The sequence below is a fragment of the Adiantum capillus-veneris genome, chromosome 17, assembly GCF_014529385.1.
Source record: "Adiantum capillus-veneris isolate H3 chromosome 17, ASM1452938v2, whole genome shotgun sequence".
In the NCBI taxonomy this organism is placed as follows: Eukaryota; Viridiplantae; Streptophyta; class Polypodiopsida; order Polypodiales; family Pteridaceae; genus Adiantum; species Adiantum capillus-veneris.
Window position 1 is genome coordinate 138,773,171 of NC_140947.1, and position 23,112 is coordinate 138,796,282.

Genomic DNA, 23,112 nt, shown 5'->3' on the forward strand with positions numbered 1-23,112 from the left:
CAAAGAGAGAGAGAGAGAGAGCAGCTATTGCCGCAAATAGCTGAGAGCACTTGCAGAGGAAGCACAGGTAATTTTGTTTTTCTTTTCTACTTTGCCATCAACTATTCTCTTTTCCTGGGCTCACTGCAAGCCGAAGAGAGAGAGAGAGAGATTAAAATTCTACGTTGTTTTCAGCAGGTGAGAGAGAGAGAGAGAGAGAGCGCGCGCATCAGACATCTTCTCTCCTTTCCTCGGGTCACTGCAAGCCGAACAGAGAGAGAGGGAGATAGAGCTTAAAACTCTGTGCCGTCTTCAGCAGGTGCCAAACGGCAACCAAGGTCTGAGAGAAAGAGAGAGAGGCCATCTCTTTGCATCCGCTAAAAACAACCTAGAGGTTTTTGGTCTTGCTCATGTGGCGTATATTCCGTAATCAATGCACTCTAGGAGACAACATTACAGACAAGAATGTCCTCAAGCACTTTCTATGCTCCCTAAAGTACACCAGATTTAGCCTACATATCGACCAAGGCATTGCGAAGCACGACAATTTTTTACAACCCGAGACTAACCATATCAGAGTGAATTTTGAAGCCCATATCGACATCCTACATAGAGCCACATCCCTTCAAGATGCACACGTAGGTGATTTCATCCGGACAAAGGCCCTCACTTTGCATCGACCGAGCCTCCATTGGAAGATGAGGACTACTGTAGCACGATATGGGAGACACCAAGTACGGCTATTTACAAAGGCGAGCATAAAGGAGTGGAGCAGACCTTGGTGCGTAGTCTTCAGCTGCAACACACACACACACACACACACACACACACAATCAGCAAAGCTTCCTTGTCTCTTCGAGTGCATTAATCGCGCAACAGGGGCAAGGCCAGGAAGCTCTGGAGTCTGGACTATTTTCTGCTATAGCAAAGAGAGAGAGTGTCAGCAAGGGAAAACGAGTTGCGCTCCTTTTCTTGCCTACGCAGTAGGATTCATGTTGATATTGTTATCCAAGTGCTGTTGACAAAAAACGCCATGCTAGGCACTGCCTTGCTTGACATGTATGCCAAATGCGGTGTTCTTCATAAAGCACAAAAAAAGTGCTCGATGAGCTTCCTGTCTGGAATGCTGTCTCTTGGATTGCTCTGATCACGGGATATGCCTAATAAAGGCAAGGCCAGGAAGCGTTGGGTTGTTTTCAGCAGATGCAAAGAGAGGGCAACTCTCCCAAATGCAATCACCTACGCTTGTATCTTCAAGGCATGTGGCATTATGCAGATGCTGATATGGGCAAAAGAAGTCACGATTATATTGTTAGCCGGAGGTTGTTGGAAAAAAACGAGGTACTTGGCACTGTCTTGGCATGTATACCAAATGTGGTGCACTTGAGAAAGCACAGAAAGTGCTTGAGGAGCTTAATGTTCGAGGCGGCATCTCCTAGAATGCACTGACTACAGGATATCCACAAGAGGAGTAGGGCTAGGAAGTTGTGGACTGTTTTCAGCAAATGTGAAGCGAGAGCTATCTCCATATGCAATCGTCTACGTGTATATCTTAAAGGCATGTGGCTCTATGCAAGATGCTGATATGGACACAGAAATTCACAGTGATATTGTTACTCAGATGCTATTGAAAAGAGATGTCATGCTGACACTCCCTTGGTCGATGTGTATGCCAAATGTGGTGCACTTGAGAGAGCACAAACAGTGCTCAAGGAGCTTTTTGTTCGGAACAGCATCTCTTGGAATGCACTTATTGCGGGATACGCACAACAGAAGTTTGGCTAGAAAGCTCTAGGCTATTTTCAGCAGATGCACAGTGAGGGCTTTTGTCCAGATGCAATCACCTACACATGCATCTTGAAGGCATGTGGCTCTACGTAAGATGCTGATATGGCACAAAAATTCACAATTTCTTTGTTTGTCAAAGGCTTTTGAAAATAGAGGTCGTGTTTGGCACTCCCTTGTCAAATGTAGTACGCTTCAAAAAGCATAAAAAAGTGCTTGAGCTGCTTCTTGTCTAGAATGTCGTCTCTTGGAACGCACTGATTACGGGATATGCGCAACATGAGCAGGGACAAAAATCTTTAGACTATTTTCAGCAGATGCAAAGTGAGTATATCTCTCACCATTCAGTCAACTATAATTTTGTCTTGAAGGCATCTGAGATTATCAAAAGAAGGACAAGACCATCACTCTTCTTCTCGTAGCTAGCTAACTCCTTTGCTAAACATTACCAGTGCTCCAATCACTTAGAGAATTTTGATAGCAACTCATTTGGCTCTAACTTAGTGAATACCACGAACTTCGTGGAGATTCCCATTGATACCACGTGTGGCTCTCTGCTACATGAGTTGTAGGTTTGCTCTTTTGTTTCCTCGTGCTGAATGTCGTTTAGGCCCAATGCCAGTGTAGGATGATCTGAGAGACATGCGTATGCAACAAGTATGTTGTTACGACTCAAGTAAGGCCCTCCTCCCTTCTGCTTACTACTTGCTATCATGTCAACATATTTAAGGTTTTTGATTGCCTCGTTGACAGTACATATGGGGTGAAGTTGGAGAAAGCGATGCAGAGAGAGACAAGATGTTGCTACAGCTCGAAAGAAAGTTGACTAAGCAAGCCATTCCAGGGCTCCCCTGCATCAAGCAATTGATGCTGAAGCAGAAATTGATTTTCTTATTTTGGCTCTAGCAGAATGGACGACGATGGTAGAATGTATACTGGTGGAAAGGTGGCGGAAAAATATAAGGAAGGTCGACAAGCGGCTCCATCCAAGATTGTGTGTTGATCCACACGACCGATACCAAAGGTACACTTATATTCCGTATTTTGATTTCCTTTATGTGATCTCAAAAGTACTTAGATTAAATCATGTATACATTAAAACAATAAATTAACATCATTTTTATTTTAAAAATTGTAGATGAGGGTGACAAAGGCTGAAGAATTTTTGTGATGCCCAACAAAGGGACACGTTGACAATACGCCACGGCAAGGCAACGTGGAATGATACATGTCTTCATAAAACATTGGTAATGAGTTCTTCCTTGTAAAGCTGTATTATTTTTACAATAAGAAAATCCCTCTAACATTTGAGGAGAAGCATAAGTCCCCCTTCAACACTGAAGGGGATAAAAGTGGCGGGGGAGGGGCACGCTCCCTACGGTATTATTATAAATGTGGAGAACGGTGCCAACTCCACACCATACATATGTATGATTTTTTCTTTTTTTATGAGCACAAGCATCGTAAATGCACGAAATGCATCTCGTTTCGTTTTTATTATAATGTGAAAATGTTTACATTCATACATCTTTTCATGCAAAATCTCATTTGTGATGGGAGGTCACTGAGCTTTTGACAAAATCTTCAAGGAGAGATGTTATGGAGCCATCATCACGAGCTATGCCATGCGGTAAAATCCACACCACTATCACTATTTTACTTCTTACCATATACATAGTGAAGCAATCAAGGCAAACTAGTTATTGAATAGAAAAGTGCAATTCCAAGGTGGAAGCGAATTGGCGACATGCAGATGCTGGGGAATGATGCAAGCAGGGCCGCAGGAGGACATGGAGGAGAGAGGAAGAGAGAGATGTGCGTCATGATCAGGAGCGTGTAGGTTGAGGAAGACAACTGCCACGTGTTAGGACAAGCGCATAAAGAGAGAGAGAGAGAGAGAGAGAGAGAGAGAGAGAGAGAGAAAGAGAGAGAGAGAGAAAGAGAGATTGAATTATCATCCACGCAGGTCAAATATGACCCATGGGACCAAAAACAAAACATAGAAATCACTCCAAATATGTGAGGATGTTTGAACACATTAGTTAAGGACCGAGGGTCCATCAAAAGGATAGAAGAAAAGAACAAAAACCTATGGGGGCTCAGGTGAGGAGACAGACGGTTTGGGAGTTCAAAATTCTTGAATAATGGCTTTATCGCCTCGATAGACTGCCCATTTACCTTGCTTGTGGGCCATGTACCCTCTTGAGTTCATTTGTTTTCATCTTGAGTTGTATCATGGTTAGTTCTTCAGCGATCCACAACGTTGTTCCCTTCAAGAGTCGGGACTGGCGTAGCAAATTGATCCGCTCCTCTTTGTCCTTGAAAGTGAGGATACATTGCTTGGGTGGCACATGCCTATATGTGTCGTTGATCCAAGAAACAGTTTTGGGCTCGATATGTTGAAGAATGTCATTAAGTTTGGTGATTGCTTCTTCAAGGGTATCCTCGTCAGAGCACCATGCGGGACGCAGCACTCCAATCCTAACCTTGAGGCCAAGTGACTCTTGTAGTCGACACTCTTGTAGGACCGCTTGTACTTTGGTGTCAAACTTCTACTATGCTTCCTCATGAGCTTTCTTTTGTACCTCCATGACACTCTCGACGAAGGAGGATTTGACTTCCTTTGCTTTTGCAAGCAAATCTTGACTCTCTACTTCTTTCCCATCCTCCAGTTTACGCAAGCGCTCCTTTAGCTTCCCGTTCTCTTCGATCAGTTCTTGTACTTTAGCCTCTAGATCTTTAATTCTTGCTTCTTGTCGAGCGGCAGAGTCCTTCCTTGGTGGACTTGCTATCACCGCAAGAAAACTCCTTCGAGAGAGAGAGATTGGAGTGCCATTGACATCTTGACTATGTAAACAAGGACTAGGACCCCTTAAAATGGACCTACCCTTGCCACTAACGTAGATTTCTGTGATGAGTGGACACAGTCGTTTCTATGAAGAATATTCTATGACTGAGTATTGGCCACCGACTGAGAGCAAGTGAGACTTGGCCTCGCCACTAACGCTGCCCTGAATGCTGCTAGTAGAGTGTATTGGTGGAGATATAGAGTGTAATTCTAATCTCAATTGCTCCCGCATTGGCTTCTTGTTGCACGCGGTTTAGCAAGAGAAACTCTCTAAAGGTCACAATATTGACCGTATTGTGTGTAAAATATTTGTTGCTAATCTCAATTGCGCTCGCATTGGCTGCCGCTTGCACGTAGTTGAGATTATCGGTTGAAAGTAGATGATCGGTCCATACATTCTAATAAGAGAGTTAAGTTGTTCTAGAGATGGAAATCTTGAGAGAGCAAGTGAATTGTCTTGCAAGCGTGGCTCTAAGGTGGCATCCTCAGTGCAATAATTGACACTACTAGAAGAGGAGCATAGGAAGTCAAGCTGTTTTGGTTCTACAGATGGAACTTTAGTGAGAGAAAAACCCAAGGTGCTTTTTAAGCATGGGGCTGAGGCAATGTCATTAGTCCTAGAATCAACACTACAAGGCAACGTGCACATCAGAAAAGACCACTGCAGGCAAGTAAACCAGGAAAAATTAAAGGCTTGATTTTGCACTATGTTTGTGCAAATACCTTTGCATATTGATATGAGCTTGAATTGGTGTGTTGACATTAGAATCAACATAAATGAAACTCAAAATCCATATTCCTACTTATTCACGTCTCTTCTTCCATCTCGTATGGCAGACGGGTTTACAGATTTGAGCCAACATCAAGAAGGTGGGTCATTTACCCATGTTTAACTCAACACTCAAGTCTGATTTTTTTTTCACACCAAAGGAAACAACACAAATATCTAAATGCACTAGGCAAAATGTTGATCTGCTAAAAAACAATCGATTTTGACCAAGGAGCACCAGCTTTGAGAGTGTAAGAGATCTTGAAATTGGAAATGGAGAATGCCCCATGCATGTCAGAAAGCAGTTTTCTTGAAATTGAACGCTCATGTGGCAATGAGATTTGATGCGGTTTTTAGGTATCTTTTGGATGTGTTGATGCCTCTAATGTTCCTATCACACGAGATGCATTCTATGCTCACATTTTATGCACTTATGGTCATGTATGATTAAGTGGTGTTCTTTGTGTGCTATTATCAGTTGATGTTGGCTATGGTTGTGTGATTTTTGTGATTCTCTTCATGTCTATCTAAGTTATATATACTTAATTGATGTTGGCTTGAGGCTCTCTTTCATCGGAGGGTAGGTCCAAGAAGCTCTCAGCCATGAAACTCTGGGTTGTTTTTGGCAGATGCAAATTGAGGGTCTCTCTCCATATGCAATCATTTACACTTGCATCTTGAGGGCATGTGGAACTACAAAAGGTTTTCATAGCAAATGCCCCCTTTGTATGCCAAATGTCATGCATGTCAGAAAGCACAAAATGTGCTTCAAGAACTTCCTGTCCGTCGGAACATGTTAGTCACGGGCTCTAGATAAAGAAGCCTTGTGGGGTTTGCACAAAAGGGCAGGCCAGCAAGATCTAGGATTGGTGAAGCGAGGGTAAATCTCCAAACGCAATCACGTACAATTGCATCTTGAATGCATGTGTTACTAGGTAAAACTTTGATCTGGGAAAAAAAATATTTAGACCAAGGAGCATTAGCTCATATTCAATCCTTTACGCTTGCATCTTGAGGGCATGTGGCTCTACACAAGAGGTTCATGGCAAATGCCCCATTGATATTCCAAATGGTGCATGTCAAAAATCACAGAAGGTGCTTCAAGAGCATGTCTAAAACATGTTAGTCAGGGACTCTTGATAAAGAGGTTGTTTTTTGGAATGCAAACTCATTGTGGGGTTTGACCAAAAGGGTAGGGCCAACAAGCCCTGGGTTTTGTGAAGTGAGGACAACTCGTCAAACGCAATCATCTACAATTGCAAAAGAATGTGGTAATAGGCAAAACTTCAATCTAGGAAAAACAATTCAAATTTGACCAAGGAGCACTAGCTCCCAGAGGGTAAGAGAACTCATTATTGGTCATGGCACATGCTGGCATCATGATGGTGTAGCAAATTGAAGAGAGTGATAAGGCAATCTATCTATTGCACATGAGTTTGAGACATCAAAAACAAATGGAGGCCCGATTCCCATGATGCTTACTTGACAATACAACATCATCACTGTCTTACAACACCAGTACACAATTCAAATCAAAATCCACCCTTGCCTTTCTCTCTCCTACATCTTCAGCAACCTGATTCAAATCCCAAGCTACTCAGGTGATCCATAGGTCTTCTGAGACAACCATGATCTACCAAAATTTGGAGTTGTACCTTGATTTGAAGTGAATGATGCAACTTTGTATCGAGAGAGTCGTTCTTGCAATGCACTGATTGCAAGATTTTTCTGACATGAGAATGGCTAGCAAGCAATGGGATTTTTTTAGTGAATACGAAGCGATGGCTCTCTCCATATTCAATCAACTTGCAAGGCACATGGTACTACACAAATGCTGAAATGCGGTGTATTGCAAAAGGCACTACATAATTGCTTGAAGTGCTTTTTGTCCGGGATGTCCTCTCTTGGAAGCACACCCATTGTGGTATTTTCCCAATAGGGGTAGTGCCAAGAAACTTTGGACATTTTTTAGCAGATGCACTGATTACAATATATAGGAAAATTGTCAGTAGGCACCTAACTGTTTCCACCAATGTGAAGTGAGGTGGTCTCTCCATATTTTATCATCTGTATTTCACAAGATGCTCATAGAGAGAGAGAGAGAGAGAGAGAGAGAACTTTTCCTACTTGGTAGGAACGACCTCAAAAAGACCTCTAAGATTTGTCCAAATCTCTTCTTTTTTTTTTCTTCTTCTACTCGGAGATCAATAGCTTGGGAAAGGCATTCAAATGTTGGCAACAAAATAATGAAAATGAGAACACCTTTGCGTATAGAATTTTGGGAGTGTAGCAAGGAATACCAAAGCTCCTCTATTTTGCAAAGGCCCAAGTGTATAATCTCAAATTTGGCTCTTGCAGAACCCAATATCTATGAAGGCTCCAAATATCCATTTTGTATGAGCATACACCTTCATAGTGGGTAGATTTCCAATCCTCACCTCATATGCAGTGCCACCACTGGGAAGATATATCCAATACTCACAGTCATCAAAGCCACTTGCGGGTAAGTTTGATCCATCCCCTACGATCAATGTTCGTGCACTTTGTCCTTTTGAACAAAGCAAGGCCCCTTTACCAAAAAACCAATGTACTAATTTAGGAGAAATAATGTTCTTTAGGTTGAAAGTAGATGATCGGTCCATACATTCTAATAAGAGAGTTAAGTTGTTCTAGAGATGGCAATCCAGAGAGAGCAAGAAATCTGTCTTGCAAGCGTGGCTCTAAGGTGGCATCTTTAGTGCCAGAATTGAAACTATTAGAAGAGGAGCATAGGAAGTCAAGTTGTTTTGGTTCTATAGATGGAACTTGAGTGAGAAAAGAACCCAAGGTGCTTTTTAAGCATGGGCACTAGGGCGACGTCGTTAGTCCTAGAATCAACACTACAAGGCATTTTTGCAAAGCGAGGACAACTCTTCAAACGAAATCATCTACAATTGCATCTTGAAATAATGTGGTAATAGGCAAAATGTGGACCTAGGAAAAACAATTTGAATTTGACCAAGGAGCACTACCTCTCAGAGGGTAAGAGAACTCATATTTGGTCATGTCACATGCAGAGTTAATATTGTGTATTACAAAAACATGTACAATAAGAACTTATATGGTGTCTTATTCATTGTTGCCATTTCATCTTCCATATAAATTCACTATGTCAAAGAAGAGTGTTAGTAAAGATTGCTCACAAGCACAATAAGGATCGTGAGAAATAAGTTGTTAAACACTCACTCACATTTGCAATGAACCCATTGAAAAAAATCTATCTATTAAAAAATAGGTAATAGTTTTGTATAAATATTTAAGTTTTAATGTACTTGATCATGCATGTCATCTTTCATATGCATGTAGCAAAAGATGTTTAAGAAAGTTCTCTACAACATAGAAGGTTTGAACCATGATTGTGAGAAAAAGGGCTATGTTGATAGTGTAGGTGTTGTGTTTGCTAGAGCTATTGTAACATATGTAATATTTAGGTAGGTAGATGCACCTCAATGCAATTTTTGATAGTGTGTGGGGTGATTGTGATATTTTGTTCATGACCAAGACAATTCAAGAATTGTAGGGTATCATTGTGTATGTACTATGTAGTTAGGTAGATGCACCTTGAGGTGATTTTTGATTCTTCAAAATCTCCAAAGAATCCAACCCTTTGATCCATTACCCTAAACAATCATTGGGACTGGTCCCAAACCCACCCACACCAAAGTTAGGACAATAATTTGCTAATACTTATTCATATGTTTATGACTCCATATGCTAGGTTTGTGTGGATAACATTGTGTACATAATAGAACATTCGCATACATTAATGTTTACTTAATTAATTAAAATTTAATTTCAAGTAGAACAACCTTCCTATTTGTTAAACTATATTTAGGATTTTTTTCAATAGTGGACAAATTTGCCATGTCAAAGAAGAGTGTTAGTTTAATATTCTTGAAAAACACAATAATAATGGCTAAGAATAATTTACTGAAAAATCAATCACATTTTCAATGATCCCATCATAAAACATTTTTTCTGCAAAAACCTACCTAAGATTTTCTTACAAATATTTAAGTCCTAATTTTCTTACTCAAATCATCATATTGAGAACTTTTACATATTATGGTGACGTGCAGTTTTTAAACTAACATCTATTTTTGTGTCTACTCTTAGTTGATGTCATGGGAATTGCAAGATGCTTGCTAACAATACTTTTTAACTTTGAATAGATACCTCAAGGTAATGTAAAACTCTCTCTCTCTCTCTCTCTCTCTCTCTCTCTCTCTCTCTCTCTCTCTCTCTCTCCCCCCCCCCCCCGTTTATATCTCTATCATATACATTCTCAATCTTTTCAATAATAAATGGTCCTACTTGCCTTAAATGAAGATTTTTTGCATGTATCAATTTGGATTCATATCGATTTCACATATGAATATATTAAAAATGTCTAATAGTAAGTTAATTTCATGATGTACAAACATATATACACTAAGAACTTTCATGTTGTATAATTCATTGTTAGCATGTCATCTTTCATATGCATGTAGCATAATATTTTCAACATAAGAAAGATCTCTCCTTGCAGTTACTTAGAGTTGGAAGAATTGTTTACAACAATTTTGCTCGTTTGTTCTCTACTTTGAAGAACTCTATAACCTTCACAAAGGTATGACTTATGTTTTTCCTTACTTTAGCTGCTTATATTTAATAGCAAAGAGTGAAAAAATAAAAACTTTAATTGTATAAATAACAATTTAAAGAAAGAAAATGACCTTTAAGGTCTTATATTTATGGCAAGATATTTAGTTAATGCACTTCTAATAGTGATCTGGGTAGTAGTATGCAATAAAATAGAGAAGATACAAAACCTTTGACATGGTGTTGCATTAATCCTTTTTTTAAAGGGTCTCCAAATTTTAAAAAAAAATTCTATGTATAAAAAGATATAAAAATATATGAATGTTTGTATAGTCAAATCAGGAATGAATATACAAATAGTTTAATATATATATATATATTTCATTGCATTAGGAAAATGACATATGTTATCTTGAGATTATTACCTTTTGGAGTTTGAAAGAGTGTTGATGCCTACAGGTTGGGAATATCCATGGGTGATAGAAACATCAAACACTTGGGGGCCATTTGGTAAAATAGGGGGAAGAATTATAGTTCATAATAGTCATCACTTTAGGGAGCAAATAAAGCTAATGAGATACAAGAAAATGCTAGTTATAATAGATAGTTACACAGTATTAGTATATGATTTGTTTAATGGTCATAATAAATATGTAGATTTAAGGTATGGTACATTGTTTTTTCATAGAAGTTTTGAGAGACTAAAAATCATTGTAAAGTTTATTCTTGAATCTTATTGGAATGTTGTGATGATCACATTCTGTTTTATTAAATAACTCATGCATATCCTATTCTTTTTTTGAATCATACAACTTATATCCATTCTATCACATGTTTAGATTTTGAAGATAAAATCTAAAGCAAGAAACCTTATAGATGAAACCTTGATTTCTTGGAGGTAAATTAATTATGCAACTATTTATGTAAATTTGTTTTATTTTTAAAAACTCTATGTTTGGAATAATATTTATGTTTTACAAGAGAAAAGATTTATAAGCACACATTAAGAACAATTTGAAATTTATAAAAAACAAGAGAAGGTAGTATTCTAACGAACTCTCTTTTTGCTATTGATAGTATGTGAATATATATGTTTGTAATATATAGCTTCTAAATCTTCACATATATATGTGCATATGAAAAAAATAGATTACATAGAAATTTGATTGTTTTCTTATACAAAAATTTATATTGAAATCATTAAGAACATAAGTGTAATTATTAGCTATCTATGAGTATCAAATGTATTAATAAAATTTAACAAGCAGTGAATTCATATATGTTTTTTTTAAAATCGCTTTATACATTAAGAAACAAACCAAAATGTGACATTTAGATGTTTTTTCCATCATTGATATCTAAGCCTATTGATTTCAAATAACTCGCTTCCCCTCCCCCCCTCTCTCTCTATAAATCACGTACACACACATACACATGCATAAATGCTCATTGCAACAATGTAATGTTTTTAATTTAGAATTTGATATTTGTTCCATGTAATTAATTACTATATATGGACACAAACTATATATTTAAAAAAGACACGCAAACGTATACATAATCACATACACATGCATAAATGATCATTGCAACAATGTACTGTTTTTCATTTAGAATTTGACATTTATTTCATATAATTGATTAATATATGTGGACACAAACTATATATTCAAAAAAACACACACAAACACATACTCTCTCTCTCTCTCTCTCTCTCTCTCTCTCTCTCTCTCACACACACACACACACACACACACACACACAATAGTTTAATTATATAGTGAATTATTGTTTTTCAAAGTTCAAGGACATAAAATGGATGTCAATGATTCTATAGTTCATGGTAAAACAAATTGATTTAAATTTATACTCAACTAAAAAATGTAAATGCCATTAAATATCATCAATTTTCTGTAACATATAAGAGGCACTTGCAGAGTATGATAACATTTTTACTATAGAAAATCATGCTTAAAGAAAACGAAGAAGAAAAAGCCAAAATAATCCGTATTAACAAGCAAAAAAATAAAGGAGTTAAGAAAGAATATCAAAGTGAAGTTGAATTAAAAGCTAAAAAGAGAAGAAACAAATCACCAAATACTGACTGCTCAACTTCATCATCTCTACATAAATAAATAATGAATCTATTTAGTACAATAGATCTAAACCATGAAATGTATATGAAATATGGAGTGAGTTAAACAACACTCCAATCCATGGAGTAGTAGCAATGCGAGCTGAAGTGGAAAGTAATTCTTTGAAGATTCTAGGGGAGACAAAGGAGATTAAAGACAATGTTAAAAGTATAAAAGATCATATGGGCAATGCAACCCAAAATCCTTATGATAGCATCGTTCCAGATCTCAACAATGAAATAATGAGCAAGAATCTCGAAAAGATGAAATGTACAAATTGATAATTTAGATTCAAATTGAACTTAAACAGGCTAAATGCGATATGCCTTAGAATGATGCCACCAAAAACTAGCAACATGAAGAATAAAACTATTGTTTAAACGAACCATAAGATCATTCATTGTTTGCTCTCTCTCTTTCTCTCTCTCTCTCTCTCTCTCTCTCTCTCTCTCTCTCTCTCTCTCTCTCTCTCTCTCTCTCTCTCTCTCTCTCAGCCGTTTTTTGACCTAGTAGACAGCAGTTCACTCTTTTGACCATAACTTGCTCATCCGAACTCCGATTTAGGTGATCTATAGCCTCAATCGAAGAGCACGAAGCCCTCTACGCATTGATGTAAAGACAGAATTTTTTTGTGTAATGGAAGGCTTTGCTGTAACAGCATCTCAGAACTGAAAAAACTGTCAAAACTTTGCGTTTTTGTTGCCGACTTGAAGGCAATGTCAGACAAAACTCGCAAGGGTGGAAAAGCCACACTCGCCATGGAGAATGATGCAAAATCTCCAAGGAATTTGGATGCTAATCCAACCACATCATCTACAACAACGGAAGCAATGATCATGGCTTACTTGATCTCGTTACAAGAAACCGTCAACAAACAAGGTGAAGAGTTGCGCGCACTTGCAATGGAGAATGGTACTTTAAGAGTTCTCGTTGTGGAGAATGAGCACCTCAAGAAGGTTCTTGAAATGCAAACAACACGCTTGATGCATCTTGAGAATGAAGTTCAAGAATGTAAACGCTCTCTTGTTGACATGAATGTATTGAAAGAGCGCTTGAGCAAAGTTGAGAGTGATCATGTATTGAAAGAGGAAACAATAGATACAATACGACATGATGTATGTGAGATGAGAAATGCATCCAAATCATGGGCTGATATATGTAAGGATAATGTGGTTTCTACATCTCTTATCACGCAAGCCGTTGTCCAAGCAAAGAATGTAGAGAATGTGGACACTCAAGAATTGCACGAACGACAAAAACGCTCAAAGAACATCGTCATTCGTGGAATCAAGGAGGAAAGCATGGAAACACCCCAATCTCTTGCAGTTGCTATTGAAGAGTTTTTTGCTACACACTTTGGCATGTCAGGAATCATGGCTTATGGTGCACATTGAGTTGGAAAACAAGGAGTCCCTCGCTCGGGAGAAAGACCTATTGTATGTACCATGGCTGATGAGGTAAAGAGAAAGATCATCCTTGACAATGGTTGGATCTACCTCAAAGGAACAGGTTGTAATGTATATGAGGATCGCACTATTATGCAACAAAATGTACGTCGCAAAGCATATGAGGAAAGAAGCAAGAAGGTTGAGGTATCACCTCAAGAAGAAAAGCCACTTAAGGAGGATGCAAGTCCACCCAACAAATAGGGACACATGATCTATGAGACCAACTCACGCTTGCGAATAAGCTTTTGGAATTGTAACGGGTATCCATGGAATGCGGGAATTGGCATTGATGAGCTTACCAATGACTCCGATGTGATACTTCTTGTCAAAACATGGGAGCATGATGCGCAACGAATTCTTGGATTTGACAAATACGATGTGCATTCTTTGATGTGGGCCAAAAATGCAAAGCAACGAAGAGGCCAAGGAGGCGTAGCATGTATGACCAAAAAGGGTTTGAAAGATGTTTCCATTGTCAAAGAAGATAAGTATAAACGCTACTTATGGCTGAAAATCAGCCCACCAAATGGTCAAGTCATGTTTGTGGCCGGTTGCTACATTCCTCACTATGACTCCAACTTTTATGCTTGCTTGAATATGGATAGAGATCAGCCCTTTGTTGAACTAGAGGAAGACATTGCTCATTACAACGATCAAGGTGAAGTCATTGTTTTTGGAGACATGAATGCTCGCACAAATATGCTACAACACGACACACAACAAGTAGACATGCCGCATGTCTCAAGAAGAATGGATGACTCATACATGTATAATCGAAGTTCTAATGATGCAAAAGAAGTGGATCACTATGGAAAGTCACTTCTACATATGTGCAATAGTACCGGAATGCTCATTGCAAATGGTGTATCTCTATGGCAAGGCACCAATGACTGTTGAGCGAGCCAGCAGAGGATCACACCCACATTTTTGCTCACACTCATCATTTTTGTAACCATTGATTGTAATAAATGTCTTTCCGACATTGATTTTGAATTGAGCCATTCATTAAGTAACGGGACTCAATTGAGTTTCCAGCTTGTAATCCCGAAGTAATTTCACTTGCTGATGTAATTAGTTAGAGATGTTCTCACCTCCAAGGCTGAGGTATATAAGCCAAAGTTTTTGTAACCTAAGGGATTCCGATTATTAATCAAAGTGAGTTTTTGAGCGCCGTGACTGTGTCTGAGAGAGAGTGAGAGAGAGAGAGAGTCTTATCTACTTGCTACGCGAGCTACGGAGCCGCCATTGGAGAAGCGACACCGCCATTGTGTTAGCAACGGCGAGAGCTACGCACTGATACCAAGAGTGCGTGCTATCGGCTTCTATGTGTGGTAAGTTCCTACGAGCTTCGGTGTGAGTTTTCTTCCAACTCGTGTGTTGGAATAGAGCGTGCAGCATATCTATAGAACCACAACGAGTAGAGCTACGCATTAGTACCATCGGGGTTAAGTTTCGATCACCTATATTTTTCGGCCTGTCTTCATACGTGTTTACCGCACGGAGTGATTATAGGTTGATTTTGCAGTTCAAGTCTTTAGGGTGTTGTTCTTACCTAGTGCATAGACTTCCCCTTGAGTTTGAGATCGATTCAATGATTCTAGATCCTGTTTCGTATAGCATTCGTTCGTAGTACGGATTTCAGTCACTTGCGTATTTTAGAACTTAGATTTGATTTCCTTAGTGGTGATTGTCATTAGAAGGTCGAGTAGGTGATTTGACACCCACCTAGTTGTTTCCATGCGCCTGCGGGTCAAGCTTCGTCCTCGTCTGACAAATTCTGTTGTTGGTTGAGTTCTCGCTATTTAGCTTCCGCTAGCGGCGTAACCGCCTTAACATTTGGCGCCGCTGCCGGGGACGAGAGCCCTAAGCAGGTGACCTTAGACTAATCCTATGAGGTGAGTTGTATAAACTACTTTATATACTTTAGTTAGAAAAGATCTAGGAGTGGTGGACTCCGAAGATCTCGAGAGATACTAGGAAGTGGGGTATTCTTGGGTCTTCCGTGTTGACAGTATTTTTAGTTTAGCTTAGATTTGTTTGTTGTTTTGTTGGTGTTGAGTAGTTGTTGATAGAAGAAGAATTTGCTAGTCCGTGAGTGACAGTGGATATCTTTAAAGTCACAATTACCAAACCCATGTTATGATTAGGAATAGCTTAGGTAGGACTTCATTTGATCCTGATCTAGAGCTAATAATCATTGGAGTATTTGCTTGATGTGGTTGATTGCATGTTAGATCATTAAACCGTCGAGTTAGTAGTGAAACTTGCAATAAACAAAGTCAGAGAAATTTTTTGTGTATCTGGGAGTTGTTGAGCACTTGAGAAAGCTTTAGGAAGGATTCTGTGCCAAAAAACTGGAAATCTGCAACTTTAGACATCATACGCGTATGATGTCTAAATGACCAAACAGAGACCAAAACAGAAATTTTGACTTTACCAGAGTGTTCAAAAGGGGGGCTATACCCTGATTTCAACTTAAAACAAGAGCATTAACACTCAAAGAAACCCAAAAAGACAAGTCGGAGTCCAAGAAACGCAAAGAATAGGAAATTTTGGATTCAGATCTTGTTTTTATATTCAAACCTGACAAAAACACTTGAAACTCAATTATAAACATTGGAGAAGGCTTAAAACCAAAAATAGTCCAAATCTAGGACAAAAGACATCATACGCGTATAATGTCTTTTAGCACATCCACTGCTTATTTTTTATATCTGACCTGACAAGATTGTTACAAACACTGTAGAAAGCATAAATATCAAGTTTTGACCCAAATTGATGAAAAAGACATCATACGCGTATGATGTCTTTGACCTAATTTTGGACATATTTTGATACTTTGCTAACACAGATCCATTGTAATAGCTGTCTAGAGGTTATATTTCAAGTTTCATCCCATTTGGATCACAACTGACCCAAAAAACAAGTCAAAAGCGGAAAATTACCAAGAAAAGCCTAAATTAGCCATAACTTGCTCAAACAGAGTTCAAACTGAATTTTGTGAGTGGAAAGAGCATAAGGGGCCTACTGAGAGTGAGCATAACCAAAATAGTCTAAATCTGTGAAAAAAGACATCATACGCGTATAATGTCTTTTTCAACATAACTGCAACAAAATTCTCACTTGATGAAACAGAAGTTGTCCAACTGACAAGATTAAACAATTGACCAAGTATCAATCAGTTTGGATCAATTCTGACCACAAAAACTTGGGGAAAACAAATTGCCAAGACGGAAAAGTTAAAGTCCTTTAGGGGAATTGATGAATTTGAGATCGGGCAGGAACCTCCAGAATAACCAACCAAAACAAGGGGAACCAGCAAGTGTCATATCAACCGAGGGAAGTGTAAACCAAAGTTGGGTGCAACCATTAGAGCCGATCTTTGAAGGAAGTGTCTCTAATACTTCTTCGGAGAGATCTTACGAGATTTTCACCGAACACTTGGAACACCTGAACCTGAACAACAGAGAAAATATGGCAGCAGGATCATCAAGCCCTTCCGCCACAATGAAGCTATTGTTCATAAAATATCAGTACGACAATGAGCAAGGTGCCAAGATCTACAAGGATGGAATGGACCGCTATTGTGTGAAGATAGAAGATAGACCTAGTGAGTTCAAGGACTTAGTGCCTGTGAGCTATAGCGGAGATAGATATCTAGATGACGAGGGTACCATGTACTTGGTAGTCCTAAACCCTAACATTGTGGACAAGTGGGGATTGATGGGCACCAAAGCCAAAGTAGATGAAGAACTTGAGGAGAAAGCACCAATAATGAATTTCCCTGATGCGAGGTTAAGAAGAGAGAATGAAACTACAAGGATCAACACTGATAACATCTATGTGGGGCTATACAAATATAATAATGGGGAGCAAGATCTCTATTATAGATGTGAAGAACCCTACACCGGAGAGTTGACGGACCAAAAAAGACTTTATGTCTTTACCTACACAGAGGGATCGGAAGTGAAAATTGCCGCTTACGACAAGTATGGCAGGCAATACTCAACAATGGGCAAGAAAGAATTAGAAGGATATACATACTTTGGGGGACCTCTACATCAGTATTATGTTACTTCTAGCTCACAAAGACCAGCACCAACAAATGGAGTGCAAAACCTAATGACGACAGGAGGACAAAGAACTCAGGCTGCTGACTCTTTCAGTCAACCTCAGTACTCGAAGCCCGGACCTATGGGATCATTACATTCCAGAGAGTCAATGGATACGAATCGAGGTAGTGCAGTTCCAATCCCCACGTATACCACTCCAGGTCCAAGGTTCGAAGCGGAACCATCACATTTACCTCCTAGTAGTAGATTCAGGGCAGGGGAACCGACAAGGGTAACCCATGAAGTCCATGATGCTAGAGAAAGCTTTAGCCGGGACACAGGAGCAATGAGATTGGTAGCCGACCATAGACGCATGAGACCATCTCAAGTAGCCAAGTGTATGCCAAAGAAGTATGGTGGTTCAGGAGATCCGTATGCACATGTGTCACTCTTTAAGCAAGTCTTAAGAGCTGAGCAGATAACAGATTTCCATACACAATACGAGGGATTTGGTCTTACTCTAGAAGGTACGGCATTGACATGGTTTCAACCACTGAACATAGGGGGATTCCATGACATTGACCATTTGCTAAGAGAGTTTGCTGAGGAATTCTCAAAACGAGGGATTAAGCACAATACGGTCTCACAAATATATGCTTTTAAACAGAGAGAACACGAAAAAGTGAAGGAAGCTTCACTTCGCTTCAAACAATACATTGAGAGATGTCCAGTACGTGAACGACCACAAGATGACAGACTATCTGTTCTCTTTATTGAGGGACTGAGGAACGACACTCTCAAGAAGGACTTGCACTTGAAAGCTTGTACAAGTTTCGAGCAAGTGACGAGAGAGGCATTGTACTTAGTGGATAACTGTACGGTTTATGGAGAGGTGTCAGCGGATACAGATTTCGCATCCAGTAGCTCTTCCTCCGTAGCAAGTGAGACTACCACTAAAAAGAATGTTCAAACAACAACCATGCCAAATGTAGAGCAAATGATAGAAGAGGCTCCTAAAAGGATGGCACCATACCAAAAACCATTGCCAAAACCACTGAAATGGTGTGCTATTGAACAAAAATGGACAAACCATCCAACAGAGGAGTGCTATTACAACAAAGGGTATGTAAGGGAGCGTCAGTATGCACCTCCTGCTCAATTAGCACCACCTCAAGTACATCCAGTACCTCGATACCCAACGGGAAATGTGTCAGGACCTATGGGGATAGAAAGACCGCAACCGGTATTGGGACAACAACCACCTTTACCAGGAGCAAGACCAGTGGGCATTAGATATGCACCAACCTTAGAGAATCAGGAAGAACAAGCCTTAGTGCCTGTTCAAGCCTATTATGAAGAATCTGGTGCACACATGTCTCCAACTGTGTATTACCCACCAGAAGAACCCAAACAACCAGAACCATGGGGCATGATTGGGAATGTTGGAATACCAACAGTTACAAGTGCTTCTGATGAAGAGAGGTACAATTTGGACGCAAGAACATTGATGTTCATAGCTCATGGAGGGTTAATAGGACAAAGACCATCCTATCCACAAAGGACGAATCAAATGGGACCAAGACCAGCACTAGGACCCTGTTACAAGTGTGGAGGTGACCATCTGATGAATGTTTGCCCACATACGGGAATCATTAGAATTAACGCTTATTGCACTGAGTGTGGGGTTACTCACTTCATTGAGGATTGTTCAAAGAATCCAAACAAAGTGCAAAAGACGACATTGAATATGCTAGAAACTATTCCTACCAGCAGTGGGTCTGAAAATGAAACTCTGATACCAACGCAAGTTGTTACTAGAGCTCAAGCTAAGAAAACCACTAGAGAACCTGAGAATGGAAAGTTAGCGACTGAAATGGTTAGTCAAGGACCGCGGAGTCAGAAAAACACATGGAAATCTAGAAAAGCACGCATGAAGTTGAGAAAAGAACGTGAAGACGCTATTCTAGTTGAGGAACTAAAGCGAACTAAAGATAGATTAGAAAAACTTGAGAGTCAAAACGGGAAACGAGAGATGAGCCCGAAAAGAACGAAACAAAAGAGTATCAAAGAAACAACGAGCTTAAGCTCAAGGGGATCAGTGCTAGTCGACAAAGTACACGAACCATTGGACGCACTGATGAGAGCTTACGAAGCTAGGTTAAAGAACAACCAAACACAAGAACAGAGGTGGATGACATACCCAAACGCGGAATTGGAAAAACAGAGACTTGAAATGTGCCAGAGAATGATCGAGACTGCACAAGCCTTATTAGAACCACCAAAAGAAACAATGAATTGTGGAACGGAAAACTCAATTCAGCAAGAGACTATCGTTTCACGGGTAGCTGAAAAGACTCCCAGTGCACAAAAGCCTGAAAATACACACAAGGATGACCGCATAGTGTTGAACACAACCGATCAGGAGATAGAGAGTTTTCATCCAGTCATACAGAGGTCTTACGGAAGAGATGAGGATTACAATGAATTTTGGAAACAAGTGAGAGAGGCAAACTTTGCAAACGAGCTAAGTTGCCAAGCTAATCAGACAAATTGGGAAAAGGACATCAGGAACCCTCCCATAGTGGAATTTGAGGCAGGATCTCAAGTGGACTTGGATCTGCAATCTTACTGGGGAGATGGGGGCTCTGTTAGAACAACGGAGAGCAAACCTCACTCACTGAATACCTTACCTTCGTACTTAGGAGAGTATGAAGCAAAATCCGAGACTAGAGCACTTCCCTCACGAAGAATCTCATCAGAAAAAGTCATGGACTCGCAAGGATTGATAGAGATCTTGTCAACACCAGTGACATGCACTATCTCTCTAGCTGAGCTTTTGAGGTTAAGACCACATATGTGGACCACTGTAGGAAAATGCTTGGAGAAATTTGGGGTAAAAGACCCAACATCGAGACTGCAAGAGGGTATACAAGAGCTGAGTAAACCACAAAAGAACGCTAATCTTGTACCCTTAAACAAGGTCAGAGAGTATTGCGAAGGTGAAGAGGGGAATACAACCTTACCAGTTGAATTCCAAGGAGTAAACACGATGGCAATACTAGACAGCGGAGCTGGGGTAGCCATTGCTACAAAAGAAATCTGGAAAAAATAGGGAAAACCAGCAATAAGGAAGACTAGGTTGAAACTCCAATTAGCAGATGGACACATGGAGAAACCTATGGGGTTATTAGAGAAAGTTGTAGTGACTTCTTGCGGCATTGAATACGAACATACTTTTGCTATTGTCGATTTTGGCAAGGAGAATAACTATGATATCATACTGGGAAGACCATTCATGAGACAGTTGAAAATGGTCCAGGATTGGGGCTACGATCACATATACCTGAGAAATATGGAAACCACTACACGTGTGAACCTGAAAGACCATAGCTACAAAGATGTGAACCGAACACCGGTGGAGGAGTTTGATTCAGCTACTTTGGCGGGATCCGAATTTCCAGCTTGGTTAGGTAAACCCAAGGAGTTATGGATGTGTGGAGCTTCGAAATGTGGAAGTCTGAAACGAGAAGAATGTGTTTTAGAAAGGGCTATCGAAGACGAAACTTATATAGGAGAACCCTTTCCAGAGGACACGCTTGAACCATTAGAATGGACACACATTCTAGCAACCCTAGATGTTTGTGCAATTCCGGATGGTCCCACAACGAAATTTTGCGACAAGGACGGGTACGACGTGGTTCCGTACTTCATGTTGAGAACTGTACTCGAAAAAGAAACTGAAAAGAACGATACACTGGAAAAGGAAGATGAAGAGAGGTGTTTCACGACATTCCCGATCATCCTGAGTGGGGAAATGAAGCAGACAACGAGTCAACGGACAATTCAAGCGGAAACGAAGAAACTATAACGGATGTCCGATTTTATGATTTTCCGAACCAAACTAAACAACGCCAGAAACGCTATAGAGCAAAGAGAAAAACAAAGGGGGTTAGAACCAATCCGATGCCTAGAATAAGAGGAAAAAATCAATTCCTAATGCTAGTAAAGGCGGAAGATTGTGTTAAGGACAAGATTTCTGGAAGAATGAGAGGCAATGATCAAAAGAGCTTACGAAAAACAAAAGAGGCTCAAGAAATCAAGTTCAAAGGAATGGAACGAAAACTGAAACAGAAAAATCAGAAAAGAACAAGCGCAACAGAGAACACACGGAGTCCAAGTTAGAACGTAGAAACAAGTACAGAGAGCTCAAGAAAACTCTGAAAGAAGTTTGGACGACAGAAATTGAGAGTGGAGAGGACGAAAACGCCAAAATCAAGGAAAACATGGATGTTCCCTCTCACTATAGGAAATTCACAATAGAGGATAGGAAGGTGGTATTAACCCCACCTATTCGAGAGAGAAAGGAGAACGAATCTTATGACGGACCGGAGGATGCAAAAAAAGTTGATTTAGCAGCTCCAGGTGAGCCACCTAGACCGGTGTACATAGCCACAGATTTGTCTCCAGGCGAGGAAGAGAGACTTTTGAGTCTTCTCAGAGAGTATAGGGATGTGTTTGCATGGTCTTATAAGGACTTAAAGGGAGTTGACCCATCGATATGCCAACACACAATCCCACTGAAACAAGACGCAAAGCCTAGCAGACAGAGACCATACACATATAATGATACTTTTGCTAAGCGAATCAAAGAAGAGATAGATAAGCTAATGGAAGCTGAATTCATATACGAGATTGAACACACCGATTGGGTATCTCCGATTGTGGTGGTACCCAAGAAGAACGGAAAACTCCGAGTGTGTGTCAACTTAAAGAAAGTGAATGCTGCAACAATCAGGGACAATTATCCCCTGCCGATAACTGATCATGTTCTAGAGCGTGTATCAGGGAAAACAGCATACTCTTTTCTTGATGGTTTTTCAGGATATAACCAGCTAGCCATAGCACTGGAAGATCAACATAAAACAGCTTTTGCAACGGAGTGGGGAATTTATGCTTATCGGGTTATGCCTTTTGGTCTAACCAATGCTCCCGCAACCTTCCAGAGGCTGATGACGCATGCTTTCAAAGAATACTTAAGGTTGTTTCTAGAAATATACATGGATGACTTATGTGTACATTCTCTTCTGAGAGATGAGCATCTAGAACACCTAAGAAAAGTATTTGAGAAATGTAGGACATATCGCATTTGTCTCAATCCTGAGAAATGTGTGTTTATGGTCCGACAGGGCAGAATTCTGGGACATATTGTCTCACAAAACGGAATATCCACGGATTTAGAGAAGATAAAAGTTATAGTGGATATGCCTAGACCAACCAATGCGAAACAAGTACAGAGCTTTATGGGACATTGCGGATATTATAGACGATTCATTTACATGTACGCTATAATAGGCCAACCACTTTACAGGCTAATAGTGAACTTTGAATGGACAGAGGAGTGTGAGGAATCGTTCAAGAAATTGAAAGAGGCACTCATTACTGCTCCAGTCTTGAAATCACCAGATTGGGAGAAGAT